Genomic DNA, 20,847 nt, shown 5'->3' on the forward strand with positions numbered 1-20,847 from the left:
AATCAGTCCATATAGCAAACCAGTCCAAGTAGCGAATTGGACCTTCTAATTCTTTATCTCTTTTAACGAACTAATCATAACGAATCAAGGGTAATTCGTTACCCTTTTCCCTTAACGAATCAGAGACGATTCATAGGCGAACTAGAGCTAGTTCGCTGTGCTGCCTTATGCGAATCAACTAACGAATCACCTTCAATTCGTTAAGTCCCCATAGAGAACTAGGGTTAGGTCAGGGAATGTCAGAACATTCCCTGACATTCCTTATCCTCGTACCACTATTCCGGCGCCGCCTTTGCCGGGAAAGCCGCCGGAAAACCGCGAACACATCGGAAAAATGAGTTTTAACTCGTTTTTCACCGTTTTTCGTCCCGTTCGATCCAGATCTGAGCTAGGGTGACCCCTAAGCTCATCATAGGTTCGGTTTATACCCGATTCCACCCGGATCTCGTGACTTAGACGGTTTAACGGTGTCGGCTCGTCGTTTCGTGACCATAACTAACGAATTTAAGCTCATACAACAAAATACTATCATACATTGGGTCGGGATCCGTTCCTTCTTCTATATTTCGGCTAGAGTGAGCGAGAAACTAGAGAGAGCTTAAGTGTGTGTTTTAGTGGTGTAAGGGATATGTGTAAATGAAGGATTAAATGGGTATTAAGGGTTTATATACTTATGGATCATGGGCTTAAGCCCATGGTCTTTCCTTCTTTCTATTCATAACCCAAGTCCATAACCCGTATCCATTCACCCAACACTAGCCCAACTCATATTATTTTCATCTAAACCGATAACGGCCCATTAAAAAATAAACGAAATTTATTTTATTAATATAACCAAAAGTAGGATGTTAAATGAGCAAAGAATGTTTTTGATCATCACATGGGACGAGGGGGTTATACCTACCTTCGAGATACTGGTAATCACCGTCAGCTGCTTTTCTCTCTAGTTCAATGATTTGTTGGTTATGCGTCTAATGCATGACCGTCAGCTGCATTCTCTTGAATATTTTACAAGGTCAAAAAGAAGGAAATTGAACCGGATGAGATCCCCGGTCGTGAATTAATGTGGATGAAAGCAAGGGAGGACAAAGATTGTGCATACAAGAATGCTGTTGTCGAAGGCGTTGAATTAGAATGTTTTAGTATTAAACTTTTTAAATCATGTTAAAGTCAATTCATCGCCTTATATTGGTGTCAAACAAACTTGAGTCTGTCTAACTTATCTCAACACTTGATGTGGATACATAAGCGTGTTACTAGCGTATTAGAATATTTATATATGTTTTTGTACATAAGCGTGTTACAAGCGTAATAGACTAGTTTGAACAAATATATAACATATTTTAACCTAATCGTTTACAAAGTGTTTCTTTATTTACAGTAGTTCATTAAATCTGACGTTTTATGCTAGTAAGGAATCGGCAGTTTGACATTTGTTTTCTTGCAGGTTCAGCATGAGTAGCAGATCGCCTCCGGAGCCCTGACACTAGAACTGTGCACAGATGCCGTCACCTTAGTGTTTGGCAAAGAGAAAGGTGGGTTTTTAAAAGGGATTGGGTACGGACTGACAACAGTTAAATATTGGGGTGTGAGTCGGGTAAAAGGCTCGTTTAAGCAACGGATTGCCCAACTTGAGTATGAGGCGGTGCAGAGAGATAAAGTGGTGAACAGGTTGACGACTCTACTTGAATCCACGAATGCTATCCTAGCAAGCCGTGAGAAGGAACAGTTAGCATTTGAGGCCAAGTTCAGACATCTCGAAGGATTGTTGCCGCATGTGTCGGCAAGTCAAGTAAGTGACGTATGCTACATATTAATTAATGCATTCAACATACATAATTGGCACTGCTTTTGTCACAATTCGTAGGTAAATCTTGTTCCCAATCATGTTGGTTCTAACCAAAGTACTAGTGCTGTGGCGCAAAATAAAATACCAGCCCCAGTAAGTATTTAACAGTTTCTTTGTTTATTACAACTTTCCCTGTGATTTTTCATTTTCCATAACCTAATAAATTGATTTGTATGCCAGTTCTGTGGGAAACATCTTAACCTCAGGTGAGGTTATGCAACAAGAATCCGCTAATCAGGTAAGCATTTGACAGTTTGATTGATTTTTTTTAATAATTAACTTTCCATGTGAGTGTGCTGATTCTGCATCAGTTAATTGTAGGCCAAGTCTGTGGATAAAATAGTTGTCGAAACGGTACTTGCTCCCCATATCGCGACATCAGTAAGTATTTGACAATTTCAGTACTTTTTATAATTTGTTTCCAATGTGAATGTGCTCATTTTCTATTACCGAATTGCAGGCCAAGTCCATGGAAAAAATTGTTGACCAAACGGTACTCGATCCCCATAGCGCGACATCAGTAAGTATTTGGCAATTTAAGTTTTTATATTTTATAACCTAATAAGTCTAACAATTCCAATTTCTTTTATATTACAAATGAAGCCTGTAGAGAACAATGTTGATGAAACATCAACACAACTACACCACACTCCGGATAGTAACAGCTCGAAAAAACCATCAGTAAGTATTTGGCAATTTTAGTATTCCCTTTAATTGTTGATTGATTTCCATCCATAAGCTGATTCATTGAATGGTTTTTAGGTAAAACGGAGAAGCCGTAAAAGAAAAGTTGATGTATCTACGGATAAAGCTTCCCCGCATCCTGAAATAAAGGTATGTACTGCGCGAAACATTGTTAATTTCCCACCAACATGGGTATGTACTTATATATTGACTTCAACATTGTTAATTTCATATGCTTGTTTATAGGTGTATGAGTGTTGTTTGTGTGTGCATGACAAGCGTAACAAGGTGGCACGTGGTACAGTTCAATGGTCACCGGTTCCACAGCAGTTGCATGGAAAAGCAATCCCGGAGGGTTGCTATAAAGTTAGTATTGATGAAGCCATAAAGGAACAAGCAATAATTCCTTGTGAGGCAGGTGAAATTGTGACTGTTGGCAACGCACGTGGTACTTTTGTTGCTTGGCCAGAACACCTATCTTATGTGACCAGGAGGTTTGTTCCCTTTTAACTTAACCGGACAAATATCTATGTTCATTTAGTTTAAAAAATGAACACTTGTGTTCGTTTATTTTCGTTTGTTTATAATCTAGACTAACGTAATTGAACAAAGATAAACGAACTTCCCGCCGAAAGGTTCACGAACATTTAAACGAACGTTTGGTTCGTTTGCAAGCCTACTATATTGTTCTATTCAATTACAAAATATGACATTAATTATACATATTTGTTTTTCATATTTTGTTGTTCCAGCTACCAACACTCCCATCCTCAAAAGAACCAAACAGAGCTGGCAAGAAGGCAAAGGCAAAGTACACAACGATAGACAGGGTGACCAAACAGAAGTCAAGGAGCTGTGCCAAAAAACAGACGCCTTAGCTAGTATATAGGTAGTCGTTATTTTTGTATTTTGTAAGATATTTTGCATATACATTTGCTTAAGTAAATATTATTGTTAATATAATTTGTTTCTAATTTTGTTTTGTCATGCTTGCTTATAGCTGTTTTATATTACTGCACAAAAAATAAAAATAATTATATTACCTAATTACACACAATTTGGCCTCATAGAACACATTAAATAGGTGTGGCCAAAAATAAGACAATAGCCACACCTGAAATTACAAAAATCACTATGTGTGATGAAAAGTTTGAGAATAGCCACACTTTAAATTACGAATTGCATTATGCATGACAAACGGTAAGACAATGGCCACACCACAAAAGAGTGTTTGAGTGGCAACTTCACATTTTTAGCCACATTGACAATAACCTCCAGTGTCTATATGTTATGTTTGGCCACACAATACATTACTATGTGTGACGAAAAGTTTGAGAATAGACATACTTTAAATTACGAATAGCACTATGCGTGAAAAACGGTAAGACAATGGCCACACCACAAACTACAAAAGAGTGTTTGAGTTGCAACTTCACATTTTTAGCCACATTGACAATAACCTCCAGTGTCTATATGGTATGTTTGGCCACACAATACATCACTACGTGTCACGAAAAGTTTGAGAATAGCCACACTTTAAATTACGAATAACATTATGTGTGACAAACGGTAAGACAATGGCCACACCACAAACTACAAAAGAGTGTTTGAGTGGCAACTTCAAATTTTTAGCCACATTGACAATAACTTCTAGTGTCTATATGATACGATTAACCATACAGTGCCTCTTTATGTGTGACGAAAAGTTTGACAATAGCCACTCTTTGAATTACGAATAGCATTATGTGTGACAAACGGTAAGACAATGGCCACACCACAAACTACAAAAGAGTTTTTGACTAGCAAGTTCACATTTTTAGCCACACTGACAATAACCTCAAGTGTCTATATGATATTATTAGTCACTCAGTACCTCACTATTTGTGATGAAAAGTTAGACAATAGCCACACTTTCAATTACAAAAAGCATTATGTGTGACAAACGGTAAGACAATAGCCACACTATAATCTACAAAGGAGTGTTTGGGTGGCAAGTAAATATATTTAGCCACGTTTAATATAATATCCAGTGTCTATATCATATAATTAGCCACTCTATTATTAAATTTAAGTGGCCATTTCTTTGCTATATCCACATGGTATAGGTCACAATGCAATCTTAACACAATCCTATTGGCCACATTATTGTAAAATTCATGTGGCTGAAATAATAATTTATGTGGCTATATACGTGCAATGGTCACTCATAGGAAATAGTCATGTGGCCATTTTCTACCGTTTAGCCACACTTATTGGAGAGGCTTCTTGATGGCCAGCAACTAATGCCTGTACCCTTTAGCCACACTTATTACCACATAAGGTCACTAAAAACTGTGTGTGGCCATATCATACCCACGGTGTCGCGACCTTTGGCCACATATGACCTGAACAAAATGTGCGTGGCTAAAGGCCTACCACCACACTTTTTTGTGTGGTCGAAGGTCAATTTTCACTTAGTGCAATAACCTCCAGTGTCTATATTATATGATTAGCCACACAATACATCACTATGTGTGACGAAAAGTTTGACAATAGCCACACTCTAAATTAGGAAAAGAATTATGTGTGACAAATGGTAAAACAATGGCCACACCACAAAATACAAAAGAGTGTTTGACTGGCAAGTTCACATTTTTAGCCACATTGACAATAACCTCCAGTGTCTATATGATATGATTAGCCACACAATACCTCACTATGTGTGACGAAAAGTTTAACAATAGCCACACGTTAAATTATGAAAAACATTATGTGTGACAAACGGTAAGACAATAGTCACACTATAATCTACAAAGGAGTGTTTGAGTGGCAAGTAAACATTTTTAGTCAATTTTAATATAATACCCAGTGTCTATATGATATAATTAGCCACACTATTATTAAATTTAAGTGGTCATTGTTTTGCTATATCCACACGGTATAGGTCACAATGCACGCTTAACACAACCCTATTGGCCACATTATTATAAAATTAATGTGGCTGAAACATGAATTCATGTGGCTCTATACGTGCAATGGCCACTCATAGTAAATAGTCATGTGGCCATTTTCTACCTTTTAGCCACACATATTGGAGAGGCTTCTTGATGGCCAGCAACTAATGCATGTACCCTTTAGCCACACTTATAACCACATAAGGCCACTAAAAACTGTGTGTGGCCATATCATACCCACAGTGTCGCAACCTTTAGTCACATATGACGTGAACCAAATGTGTGTGGCTAAAGGCCTACGGCCACACTTTTTTCGTGTGACCAAATGTCAATTTTCACGTAGTGTAAAAATTTTTACATATACCCGTACTTGTACCCAAAAGTACCCATATCTAAAATCAGTAAACTTGGATACGTATACCCGTACGGATACAAATTCATACAAATACTGAATAAGTGCGAGTATTCATGGAAAACTTGGATACGTATACCCGTACGGATACAAATTCATACAAATACTGAATAAGTGCGAGTATTGATGGCCAGCAACTAATGCATGTACCCTTTAGCCACACTTATAACCACATAAGGCCACTAAAAACTGTGTGTGGCCATATCATACCCACAGTGTCGCAACCTTTAGTCACATATGACGTGAACCAAATGTGTGTGGCTAAAGGCCTACGGCCACACTTTTTTCGTGTGACCAAATGTCAATTTTCACGTAGTGTAAAAATTTTTACATATACCCGTACTTGTACCCAAAAGTACCCATATCTAAAATCAGTAAACTTGGATACGTATACCCGTACGGATACAAATTCATACAAATACTGAATAAGTGCGAGTATTCATGGAAAAACTCATCGCTACATTATATTTGCGGGTAATGGAAAATTTTAATTATTTAATTCAATCCATGATTATCCCAATCAACAAAATCTTCCATAATTTAGATATTATCATTAATGTCATTAATGACATTTAATGTTTTGATTTGCTTCTTCCTGAATTATGTCATTAGAAGTTTAAAAGCAATTGTCAACTTTTATGTGTTAATTGTTTATTTAATAGGTTAAAACTTAAAAACCTCATAAAACTGAGGCTGTGCATATATATATATATATATATATATATATATATATATATATATATATATATATATATGATTTTATTTTTGAATTATCATGGTGCAAAGAAATTATAATAAAATGTAGTATGTATGGAAATTAGCCATTTGAGTCAATAGAAAATGCAAGTGTTCAAAATAGATGTTGCTTTAATAGTATTTGTAGATATATTTTATGTAGATATAGAATTTTTCTCTCTTAAGAAATAAATCATGTGAGCCGGCCCTATCTTTAATTGCTCCATGCTCATGCACGATTCCACGAAAAGAAAGGGATCTAATTAGCACCGCTCCGCCACAAGTCTGCCTACCACCGCCGTCACCAACAGTATATGTTGGACACCGGTGGCTGTCACCGCCGCCCCTGTTACACTGTTGTTGTTTCCAAACACCACCACCGATGCCGGGTTCTTTTTTTCGTCACCTAGTGTAACTCGTTAACTCTCGGTGTCTCGACCGGTTAATCATTAACCGAGATAATATTATCTCATCGGTAGTTATTAATATATTGTATATTATTACTGTTCTCGTATGGTTTTGTAACCGGATTTTGGCGGGTTCATTAAAATGTTGATTGCTCGTTTTTATTCCGCTGAACATATATTAATTGGATTAATTATTGGAACATATATTAATTAATAGATACGAACACATTCCAACCAATTCCCAAAAAGTATAAATTTGTATCAAATTTGAACTAGTAACTAATCCCAACATGGAAGTACTGAAAAAACTCATATAAGCAAAAAATCGCCAAGTATCCGTGATCATGAGACATATAATTATCACTATAAATAAGAACCATAATTCCAAAAATAGTGATTAATATTGACATAACAGAAGTAAGTGGATCGATCAAGTATCCGTTTATTGAACCGGGTTTTAAAAATGTATTTTTTTATTGATCACCAACTAAACCCAACATGCCTCATGGGCTGGCCGGCTCTGCACGAGACCTCGATAGACGACCCATGACAAAAGACCAAGTTCTTGGTTTTTCAAGATTGAACAACTAGGCCGAGGATGCCTTCATGCAAGACGATATTATCAATCTTTTGACGAACATTTTGCAATTTAAACTTCATGTCCTTATTATACATATCAACACACATTTTCTACCTACAAAATCATGATTTTACAACTCATTATTCCTATCATACTAATCACCATCCAATTATATAACTCAATAAACCATAATTGTATGTTCATGTACACCCTTTACATATACGTGTGAGTTGTGACACATAATATACAATTCCCAACTTCATTTCTTCAAGAATCAAACGCAAAAGGAGGCTTCAAAAGATCATAAGGTGCCCATAACGCATCCAACGGACACGGCCTCTCCGCATCAAGCCTCACCCACGGTTTACTCTTCCCACTCCAATGCAACAAACTCACCGGTCCGGGATGCAAATTCCGACACAGCCCACGAAAATTGTCCCCACCAAGCCCATGCTGGTTCCACCGGTGGTTCACCGAAGCTATCTTTCCCGCGAAAACAAGCAAGAACGGAGGCAAAGAGCCTAGCTCGTATATCCTCATACGTTTTTGCAACTCCATCCACTCTTCTATCTTTGTCGTGTATTCGCCCGCTCGCCATCGGTCCAAGTCCATTACCATCACACCCGTGTTGAAGTAACACGGTTTTCGGTCTGCGAATGTGGAAGAGAGTGATGGGCTTGACCAGAATGTAGGGGTAAAGTAGAAGGCAAAATCCGCGTTACAATATTCGGGTGCGGCGAGAACTGAGTCTCCAAGGGGAGTGGCGGCTAGTTTCGCTATGTCGTCGACGAGTACGAGGTCGGAGTCTAGGTAAACCACTTTACTAACATGGACAGAGAGTATGTCAGCTAGGTAACTCCGGGCGTAGTTTAAGGGGCAGTCAAGGGCTGCTCGGATGGAAGTGGATATTAATCCGGATACAATGGAATCTTGGAATATGTATACGTGGAATATAAGGTAAGGAAATGAGTTGAATATTGTTGTTTGTAGGTCGGATGTGTTTGAGGAAGTTGAGGTGACAAAGTGGAATATTATGTTTTCTGGACATGAAGAGTGTTGGAGGACTGAGAGTATGGCGGCCATTGATCCGCGGATGTAGATGGCGTCTAAGGTCATGGCCACGTGGACGGTGGAAGTGTTGGTGGTGGTTGATGGGCATTCGGGTGAGTTGTAGAACTGTGGGGCTTCTTTAAATTGTTGTGAGACTGTGGCGGTGGCGGAGGAATGATGGTGGTGGAGGAGGAGGAAGATAAGGAGCTGGATCATGGTGATTAATGTGAATATTTGATGGGAAAAGTGGTGTGGTATTTAAAAAAGGAAGTGAGGGAATTAAGGATTGGGTTTTAAGGAAGTGTTTTCTTGCATCAGTTTTGGAGCTACCGGTCGGTTGGAAGTTACTATTGGTGATACTTGATGAACAAACTTATTTTGTTTTTGAACTTATCATACAATACAACAATATAAGTGGTATTCCATTAGTGGAAGTTACTATTGGTGATACTTGATGAAGAAACTTATTTTGTTTTTGAACTTATCATACAATACAACAATATAAGTGGTATTCCATTAGTATTCCTTAGGGAACGTCACGGTAAATGAATCTTATTATATTACTGACAAAATGTTATTTGTGACCCAGAATTTTTAACACGGTATGTTTTCAGACAACATGTTTTCTCTGAAATTGATGACAGGCGAAGTCACATGGTTGTTTGCGATCACAAGCGTGGCTGGTGTTTTGCTAATTAGTATGCCTAGGTGACCGGGTTGTAAGAAAAAAAATACAATATAATACTTTTTTTTCCTAATAAAGTGTATTTCATACGTTAATGTTGCCAATTAATTAATGTACAGCATATTTTATTTAGCATGCTAAGCATGCTTAATTTTGTGTATTAATTGTAGAATTCAGTTTATATATGCATTAGTAGTTTGTCTTTTTCATACAAAAATAAACTAATAACATAATATTTGATGTATTTAAATACAATTTTGATATAGTAATAACTCTACACTTGTCTAAATACATATAGTTTTGAAAAAAACAAGTATTTAAAGTAACTAAATCGATAAAAAAAAATTGATAATATGAAGTTCATTTAACTTTTTTTTTTAAATAATCTTATTTTTGACCGATTTAGTGTCTAACAACTCATTATTGTAACTATTTCCTACAAGTGCTCTGTTCGTGACTAATATAGGGTCTTTAATACAGAAACTTTGATTTGAGTAATACCGAGACTATCTTAGCGACAATTTATGAAATTATTATAAAAAAGTTTAGAATAAGTCACAGAAAATGAAGTTTGCCATGGTCCCATGGATAACATATTAGTCGATGTTCGTGAGAAATTCAGTCAACTTTTGACTTGCCCAATTGAATAAAGTTACAAATAAACAGTAAACTGGATAATTTTAAATTTTTATTAGCAGTGATTATATGATATAATACTATTTTGGGCTGATTACATGTATAAGAAAGTTAAAGAATAAATTTTATATAAAAAAGGTAAAATGACATAACGTAACTTTTATTCATTAACCAGATCCGTTTCTAAAGTTTGTATAACGTCTCGTTTGAAAAAAAGTTATGAAACACATCGTGTTCTTCAGTGTCTTTGTCAAATGCTGACATATAACATTTGGTGAAAGGATACATGTGTGACCACTCTAAGCAAAAGCAACACTTCAACTTCTATTTATACGCAATGCCACCAAACACAATATATTGTTTTTTTTGTTAATTTCACAAGCTTAAATTTAAATTTTCTATAGATACGAATTTTTTTATTATATCAAATGAATCCATTCTTGATAAATTAATTGATATATTCATAAATCTTTTGCATTAAAATGTTATTGTTCTAAATTTACATCTCATCCGTCAACTACTCAATCGTCACGAGGTTTGGCAAGTAATTGAAACAAGATCATTTAAACATACTTCATGATGTACGTATAACATTTGTTTTTTAAGGATTAATTTGTTTTTGAAGAAAACTGTAATATTAATGTCGTCATGCTTGCCCATGCTTTGCCGATCTATTGGCCAAAATGGCGTTGCATGGAACTCATCTGCAGAAGCACGTGCGACATAAAATTAGAGATATGGTGGCCTATTTGTTTTCCCATAACTTTATTTTAAGAAATATTCAAGATTCAAAGAACCAGAAGTGTGTCCTAACTCGTACGTAATTACGTACCCATGCACATACGCATTTAGCCATAAAACTTTGTTTTAAAACCTTTTCCATACAATATATAACAGAAATCTACATTCAACAAAAGTTATTAGGATCGATAATTCGAGGAAAAAGTAAAACGATCCATTACCCACCGAATAATAATCATAAAATCTTGCGTGTCACTATATAATGTCATCGTTTATCAAATTTTGAAGAAACAAAGACACGCGTTTGCGTGTTAATGTTTTAGTGTCATAAAAGGTTAAGAAAAAAAAACACGGGCTACACTTTTGAGTGTGTGTCATTTTTAAGTGTCACTTTTTAATCTTGGTTAAAAAAACAGAGTACAAAACCCTCTCATTTCTAGGGCTCAATCTTCCGGATCACTTTTTAATTTGGCAGTACCTAATTTCATATCTTTCATCATCGATCTCGCATGACAGTAACCTAATTCCATATCTCTCATCATTGGTCTCTCAATCTTATTCACGACTTTGGCTTTACGGATCTGCTGGATCAGATTCACAATTAGGGCTCTGGATTTACGGATTTGCTGCATCTAATTCACTATTACGGCTCTGATTACTCATTGTTTACGGTATAATCTTACTTGTGTTAAACTATGCATAAACTGGCTTTATAGATCTGCTGATGCGTCAATAGATCAATTTCCGTCTTTAATTTTGGTTAAACTTAAATTGGTGCATAAATTGGTATACACGTACCGACATCATTCATTCATAATCTCAGTCACTATCACATAAATCATATAAGGCATACACTTACCACTTAAGGTAAGTGTATTAACTAGTCATATCGAGTATGCACACAACCCCGAAAACATAACAAGGAAATGGGGCTAGAAACTCACTTGTACTTGGTCCCTTTCAGAGTTAATGGTAACTCCTTTCTTTAACTAGGCACGGCTAATTGTATAACAATTAACTATCAACACCCATATCGTATTTCTAGTTTATTATAACCCTCAACGAACGGGGATCCGGGGGCAGCGCCTCTGGCAGCGGGGTTTTAGGGACGGCAGCTCCTGGCAGGGTCCAAGGGGCAGAGACCCTGGCAGGGGTCGAGATGCCAGGTTAGCAATTTTTATTTTCATTAACTGCCTTAACACAATTTTGTTTAGAATTCTTAAATTATTATTTCATTCGCTATCTCATTCGTTATGACGAATGGTTCCATCTGTTATAACGAATGGCTTTGTCTAAGATGAATGAGTTCATAACGAATGGCTAGGCCATTCGTGCTTTCTATAGATGAACGAGGACTCATTCGTTGCTGGAGCATGTAAGTGTATCCTATAGCGAATGGATCGATTCGGGGTCTTCCATAGCAAATGGTTAGATAACGAATGGCAAGTGCCATTCGTTAACTCATTAAGACGAATTAAGGGTTCATTCGTCATGAAGACACATGAATGTGTCCCATTCGTTATGGTTGTCTAACAAATGACCAATGATTCGTTCAATCATGACGAATGAGCCTCAGTCTTATCCAAATCTTTGACCTGATTCATCAAAGTCAAAATTGATATAAACAGCGATGGTCAACTGAACCAGATCTACGATTAAACCTCAAATCATGCTGAAACAACACAAATTTGGTATCAGTTTGCTCGGAATCACCTCGCCAACAAACCCCAACCATCCAAACATCTAAATATTACGTACAAATGATCATTTTGACTTATATATGTATACGGCTCTTTATACTAACAATTAACCCATCATATGTTAACGAATTTAACTGGAGTCGTCGCGTTTGGTTCGTTTTTACCATTTATACATAGATCTAGGAATACTAAAACTAACCGAACAAGTTTTCGTTATAAACGTACCTTTAACTAATCGGTTTCGCGAACCCGATCTAAGCTTGATGTCGGTTTCAGCTCGTTACGTTGTCCTAGCACCAATAATCTCGGGTTTTCACCTTCGGATCTTGGCTCCGGATATAGGATGGTGTTTGTGTGTGTTTTAGAGTGTGTAGGCTATGGTGTAGAGATGGATAAAAATGGAAAGGATTATGGTTTAAGGGGTATTTATACTCTCTTAAGCCTATGGGCCTATGGCCCATTAACAACCCTTATTCCATCTTTTAATGTCCAAACCCACTCTCTTATAGTTTATTTAGCTAAACTGATACACCACATGCTAATAACAAACGAAATTTCCTTTATTAGTATTATCGAAAACAGGATGTTACACTGTGCAATAATCATAAGTGTTAATTAACTAACTCTAACTTTATCATACTTCAATGTTAGTGAAATCCCTAGATAACGGGGGTTCGGGGGCAGCGCCCCTAGCAGCGGGGTCTGGGGGCAACAGCCTCTAGCATGGTCCAAGGGTAGTGTAACATTCGTTACTTTCCAAACCCGAAAATCTGACCCGTTTTAAATTTTCGGTTTTATTTACGAACATATATACAAATATAAATGTATATTTCAACTTTCGTTTTATGCGTGTTCGTCAACCGACTCATTTTGATGTTTCAATGTATTCGTGTCATTCCTTTATTATATATATAATTACCATTTGTTTATTTACTAATACTTACGACGTGTTATAGTTACTATTCGTTGTTTTTTTTCTATATTGTAATGTTCAATAACAAAACTCCGGAATTTAATATCAATATTTAAACGAGTCGCAAACTAGCTGGGTATAATATAAAAATAATTCAAAACATATTATTACACTTATATGACATCGAAAAGTATAAGGTTCAAATGGTAATTAAAGTTTTTATTTTATTTTTTTTAAAGTAAAGAAGTTTTATATAATTTACTATAAAACGATTACAATAAAGTGGCAGGCAAACGGGCAATGTGTAAATAAGTAAAAAGAATTATAATATTTAAAATATAAATCCCAAACCACTGTCCCCCCCCCCCTCGTCTTTCCGGCCCCGCTTTCCGGCCACCGGAAAACGGCTCCGGTCGTCATAAAAACCCCGTTTAAACGCGTATTATTTCAATTAAAAACTGGTAAACTCATTTGACTTTAGCGGCAATCTTAATAATCGTTCATAACGCATAGCAACTACTATAATGCGTGAAATATAATCCGGAACCGCCGGATTTTTAATAAAAACGCAATAATGATCATTTAACCAAAAACGACCCAATTGACAGTATAAATAGCCACTAATACTTCATCTAAACTCGTCCACAACATCGATTTAATCAAACATACATTCGATAACCTCTAATTTGTTCTTATTATTTCGGTTCCGGCCAACTCGCCGTTCATCGTCTTTCCGGCATCATTTGAGGTAATTATTATATAGTTTTGATTCGTTTTTAGCCAATTAATAAAACCCCTAACAAAGATTAAGCAAACATGGAACCAATTAACAGATTTGAATTCTTAGGGTTTGTATGAGGAAGATGATGAACCTAGATTATAATTTTTAAAGATTTTGTTTTGATCTATTAACAAACAACCTTTCTAGTCTAGTGGTTAGTCCATCTTAGTGTGGGCAGAAGGACCCGGGTCAGGCCGTTTTGTTTTTGTTTTTGTTTTATTTTCTTTCTTTTAAACATTTTCTATTATATAACAAACCAAATAAAAATTTGTAAAAAATTACATAAATCAAATAAAATTATATTAAGTTAATCAAAACTAGTTATAAGATATATTTATCGTTTTGACACCTAAAAACCAATCTTTCAAACTCATTTAAAATATATGTATATTGTTTTGTTCGTGAAACTTTCGTTTCAAAATAAAATATATCGTTAACACCAATATTTCTGTAACCCTTGAAATATTCAAACATGATATTAATCTTATAATTTAAACTAATATTAAATTAATAATTTGTTAATAATTCGTTAATGTACAAAATAATATTATAATCCAAACCTATAATAAAATATACACTCAACACTTTAAAAATCCCGACAACCCGAGTTATTTACTTTTTATAAAACGTTAGCTAATATTAATTTTGTACTTTTAATTCTAGTTCGTGACGTTCAATTGCTTCGGTTTCATTTATGCACTTTCGGTTTTATTTCAAGTTTGTCTTCAACTTCAAGGTGAGTTTCTCACACCCCCTTTTTACCCTTTTTAACTATTTTGGAGGTAGCATATATATCCTATCAGAATTCAATTCCGTTTATTTATTATTTATTATTTACAAAACTATAATTCGCATCATGGACTTGTGTGTTTACTTGTTACTTGCTCAATTATTATGTGCATGGATTTCTTCGATAAGTATGATCATACGCCCCCCTTTGCACCCATGGACCATTTGTTTCTAGTGGAAAAGGGACCCCGATCTGAGTACGTTGGTGCACAATCCCAACTGGAAAAGACCTTCATTTATTGTTTACACTCATGGACCATTGTTTCTAGTGTAAAGAACCCTTATGTGATTTTCACAAGTTTTCATGGAATTGTATGCTTTTATATATTATTTTCAACTGTGTGAACTCACTAACTATTCAGTTAGTTGACTTTATTTTATATATATGCTACAGGTACTTTCGTTAGAGGATGAATTGGCGAAGATACTAGAAGTTAGGTTATTTAAATAATAAACAAGAAGACATTTGTTTTGTTCCTTCTTCTTTGTGTTTGTTCATTTGAAATAATTTGTGTACTTGATGCTTTGGAATGAATTAATGATAATATTGTCACTTAATAGTGTCACGTGTGTTTTGAGCAATCTGTATGTCACACTCAGGCGTTTCCGCTTTAGCCGGGGTGTTACAGGTAGAGCCCCTGGCTGGGGTCAAGCTCTAATCGAATGACCATTTCTAATCGAATGGAGATTCTAATCGAATGACAGATTCTAATGATGACAATTCTAATAGAATGACCATTCGATTCAATTACTTTTCAATTCGATTCGATTACAATTCGATTTGATTACTTTTCGATTCGATTCGATTACTTTTCTAATTGATTCGATTACTTCAGATTCGATTACATTTCTAATCGATTCGATTACTTCCTGATTCGATTACTTTTTTTATGAATCAATTTTCTTAAGGGCTTGATATTCATAATGGTTTCATTATTATCACTTTCCAGCCTATCCTTTCGACTTGTTTTGCTCGTCTTTCATAAGAAACGATCCTTGGTCTATAACGACATAGTTTTCTTGAGCTAACCCGGTCTAAACGTTACCCGTTTGTCCCATTTCATACAAAAAATATCGTTTACGTTCAAATTTACATATTTATTACATAATAAGGCCTGATTTGGCTTAGTATCAAATCTTAGGGCAATCCGACCTCAAAAACTAAACCTTTACATCTAAAATTACCTTATAGGTTTGGTTTTGCTTCGGCTTGGAACCAATACGTTGATCTGGATGTTTTTATCTTGTTTGTATGATGATATTGAACACGAGATCCAACCTTACTTCAACTTGGATCTAGGTCTGAAATGGATAAAGTGTTTGTGTGTGTTTTTGAGTGTGTAGGGAGGCTAGAAGATGGAACTGAGGGTTTTAGGGTTTTAGGGAGGTTTAAGGGGATTTATATACCCTTAAGCCCATCACCATCCCTTATTCCATCTTTTATTGTTCAAGCCCACACTCTATTATTTTATTTAACTTAACTAAATAATAACACACCCTTAAGTAAACGAAATTTTTTTATTTATTATTATCAAAAGTGGGATGTTAAATGTTAGTTCTAATGTTTCTAATTTGTTTGTTAAGCATGATAGTTGATTTTTGACATATTATCAAGGGAATATTGTTGGTATAGTCTATAGCAATGCTTGATCATGGTTGTATTGGGAATTTGTTGGCCCAAACCGTGCTTATTACTTTAGTGTTAGGGATTTATGAGCTTAATGTATAGTAATATGCGATTTATGTATTTTATGTTTAAGTTTTATTCTAAGTCAAATGCATAGATTCATATGCTTTTTTGTCTAGCTTTCTTATATGATTTTTTAATGTTATATTTTAAACTAGTAGCAAATATCATGGATAAATCATGGATTACGTCTGACAGATTATCAAATGCATATGAAGAAGGTGTGGAGGCCTTTTTAGAGTTTGCCCAAAGTAATAATTCAAAATCCGATGTTATTTCGAGTCCTTGTGTAAATTGCATCAACTTGTGTCACCACTCAATTCACAATGTGCGTTATCATCTATGTGCTCACGATTTCGATGAAAGTTATACAGTTTGGCCTTTCCATGGTGAAAAACTTCCCAATGTTGATTCTAGATGCCCTATAAAATCTAGATCTCCCGAGTTTGATTATACAAAGGAAATGCTACATGATGCCTTCACATATGTAGAAGAACCTGATTCATTGAAATCACCTCTTGAAGAACGTGATAAGCCACTTTGCGTAGGGTCAAAGTATAATGAACTTAGTGGATTATTGAAATTCCAACATTTGAAGGGTCAATTTGGCTGGTCTGATGCTAGTTTTGATGCTTTGTTAGGTACCTAAAGAGATGTTTTAACATTAAACATTACAATCCCTAGCTCAACATATGAGGCCAAGAAGTTGCTAAAAGGAGCAGGTCTACAATATGAAAAGATTCATGCATGTGAAAACGATTTTGTTCTATTATGGAAAAAACATAAGGATGCTTCTCAGTGTCCAACTTATGGCAAATCTCGTTGGAAGGAGAATACCAAGAACGTGCTTTCAAAAGTTTTGTGATATTTTCCTCCCATCCCTAGATTTCGAAGAATGTTTTTATCACCAAAAATTGCAAATGACTTAACTTGGCATGCACAAGGCCAGGCCAATAACGATAAGATAACTCATCCTCGTGATTCCCCATCTTGGAAGTTTGTTGACAAATCGTGAAAAAACTTCGGAAAATAAGATCGGAATCTTAGATTAGCCTTGTCCGCTGATGGCATCAGTCCTCACAAGTTATTAAATTCCAAGTATAGTTGTTGGCCGGCTATTCTAATAACATAAAATCTACCCTCGTATCTATGTATGTTAAAAAAATTCATGATGTTGACTCTATTGATATCAACGCAAGCCAACCTGATAACAATATTGATGTAAACTTGGCACCCTTGATAGAAGATCTAAAACTCTTGTGGGAAACTGGTGTTAACACATATGATGCTTATAATAAACTATACTATAATCTAAGAGCAATATTACTTTGGACTATAATTGACTTCCCCACATATGGTAATCTTTCGGGGTGTATTACCAAAGGTTACTATGTTTGTCCGGTATGTTCAGAGAACACCTTTTCCTAATGGTTGCCAAAGTCTAAGAAAGCATGCTACCTTGGGCATAGAAGATACCTCCCACTTGAACATTCTTTTCGTAAAAGAAAAAGATATTTCAATAATCATCAATAGAATAATGTTATAAAAAACCATTATCTGGTGAAGACATCTACGACTATTTGGAGGGGGTTTAATAATACATGATCAAAGAAGAAAAATTTAAAAAAGAAAAAGAAAAGTATCAATGAGAGAGCTAAATTATGGTATAAAAATCAATTTCTTTTGAACTTGAATATTGGAAGAAGTTTCTTATTCATCATCAGTTAGATTTTATGCACATAGAAAAAAATGTGTGTGAGAGTGTTAATGGGACATTGTTAAACTTACCTCACAAGATGAAGTATGGATTAAAAGCATGAGAAGATCTTAAGAAGTTGGGCATTAAGCTTGAACTACAACCTCAACCAAAAGGGAATCGACTTTGGCTTCCACCTACATGATACACATTGAATACCTCAGAGAAACTTTTGTTTTAAGATACCATGTCTAACATAAAAGTGCCTGATGGGTATTGCTTCAATTTCAAGAATCTCGTATCTAATGATGTTTCAAAGATGAATGGTTTAAAGTCTAATGATTTTCATGTAATAATCGAACAACTTCTTCCTTTTGCAATCAAGGGGTGTTACACATGAAAGTGAGGATGACAATAATAAGTTTGTGTAACTTTTTCAACGGGTTGTATAGTAAGTTGTTGATGTTCGTAAGCTAGGCAAGTTACAAAGTGACATCGTATTAACTCTATGTTTGTTAGAGAAGTATTTCCCTCCTTCATTTTTCGATATCATGATTCACTTGATAGTGCATTTAGTGAGAGATGTGAGGTTATGTCCCGATTCATTTTAGGTGGATGTATACATTTGAGAGAGACATGAAAACACTCAAAGGATATGTACGAAATCATCATCGACCCGAGGGTTGCATCGCAGGATGTTATGTGGTAGAGGAGGCTTTAGAATTTTACTCGGACTACTTCAAAAACATGAAATCAATTGGCAATCCTCATGAATGTGTTGATGAAAGAATACACGCTGTCAGACCTTTATCGCAGGCTAAAGTTGATTTTGTGGATGCTAAGTTACTTAATCAAGCTCATCTTTATGTATTACAAAACATTGTTGTTTTTGAGCCATATATTGAGTAAGAGTTACAAATAAAAGCATATTCTTTTTACACTATTTAATACATAAATAATTATTCTTAACTTCTACTATAATTCAAGCAACATATGTTGGAACTCAAGAATCTCAACCCCCGTGCCTATGAAAATAGCACCTGGTTGCATAACCAACACATTCGGGCGTTTATTAGTTGACTTAAAAATGAGGTTGAAAAACGTTTGGCCAACGGAGAAGATATTTGTGACAGTGTTCGTTGGTTAGCCAAATGGCCTAGCTTTGATGTTAATAAGTATAATGGTTTTTGCCATAAATGAGTATCAATTCCATATAACATATCGGGATAAATTTAGAACAACTCAATGTAGTGGAGTATATTTAATTGCACATGCTATGCAAATTGCTAGTGCAAAAGACTCCAATCCCGTGTATGGCACTGTATTCATGTGTGATTGGGTTGATAATCGTGGAATAAAAAAGGATGATTTTGGATTTACAGTGGTTAACTTTGCTTGGCTTGGTCACCAGTCTGAATGCTTCATACTAGCCAGTCAAGCCAAATAAGTTTTTTATGTTCAAGATCAACAAAATGAAAATTTGTCTATTGTTAGCTTCACACCACATAAGATGTACAAGTATGAAGCAAGTAATGAAACGGATGATATGCTAGAATTTGATGCTAATCTTGATGTTACACAAGACCCTACTTTAGTAGACATTGACGATGGTTTTTTGTGTATACGCCCGGATGACGAGGGCATATTAGTTTAAATTGTAGTTTTTGTTTCATATTAACATCGTTAAGACATTAATTCTACTATTATTAGTTTAATTTGTATGTTTTTATTTCATATGAACAGTTAAGATATTAATTCTTCTATTATTAGTTTAAATTGTATGTGTTTATTTCATATTACCTAGCCAAGACATTGATCCTACTATTATAGTTTAAGTTTTGATGTTTTTATTAGTTTAATTTACATTAGAGTTTAAATTCGTTGTGTACATACCCAAATTATGCTACTACAACTAAATCATGTTGAAGCATGTTAATTTTTGTGTGCACGCCCAAATGGATTCTGCTTCCGAATATGAAAATTCAGCTTCAGATCCTGATGGAAAATCCGCTTCAGAAACCAAATCATAAAGAGGCCCGACAATAAAACCAAAAGCAGCAAAAGAGAAAGCTTTAGTTGCATACAATATAAGAGGTGACCAATTGGAGAAGCAACAAAAAACTCACTACTTTTAAAGGAATGACAACGAGAACTATGGTTCCCATAACTTATAAATGCTGGTCGGACGTGCCGAAAGAAACAATGGAAGATGAACGGAATTATGTTTTGGTATGTCTAATTGCTTATAATACCATCAATGTGTGAATTATGTCCTTTTAATTCTAGTTCTGATTTGTTGGAAAATAGTTGTTAAATGTCTATTTTTACTAATGCACTTTTAGTAAATATAAACCTTTTAATGTGTCTATTACTTGTGAATTTTGTTGAAAATTCTGATATACATATTCATTAGGAGTGTTGGGCTGCTTATGTGACATTGAATCATAATCATCACAAACTGGCCATGTATTATCATAATTATCAACATATGTTCTAGTATTATTATAATTAGTTAGTTTTTTAAAATCTGACTAAATTCGTGGCAATATTGTTTATGTTTTCAGAAACA

At 35.2% G+C, this 20,847-nt stretch overlaps 1 pseudogene; it reads right to left on the reverse strand.

Moving 5' to 3' along the window:
- Positions 1 to 7,690: 7,690 nt before the first annotated feature.
- On the reverse strand, positions 7,691 to 8,866 carry LOC143561804 (putative galacturonosyltransferase-like 1 pseudogene; annotated as a pseudogene).
- Positions 8,867 to 20,847: the final 11,981 nt, after the last annotated feature.

This window comes from Bidens hawaiensis, unplaced genomic scaffold (genome assembly GCF_021521415.1).
Source record: "Bidens hawaiensis isolate Kalapana, Puna unplaced genomic scaffold, B.hawaiensis_p1.1 tig00020802_1, whole genome shotgun sequence".
Classification (NCBI taxonomy): domain Eukaryota; kingdom Viridiplantae; phylum Streptophyta; class Magnoliopsida; order Asterales; family Asteraceae; genus Bidens; species Bidens hawaiensis.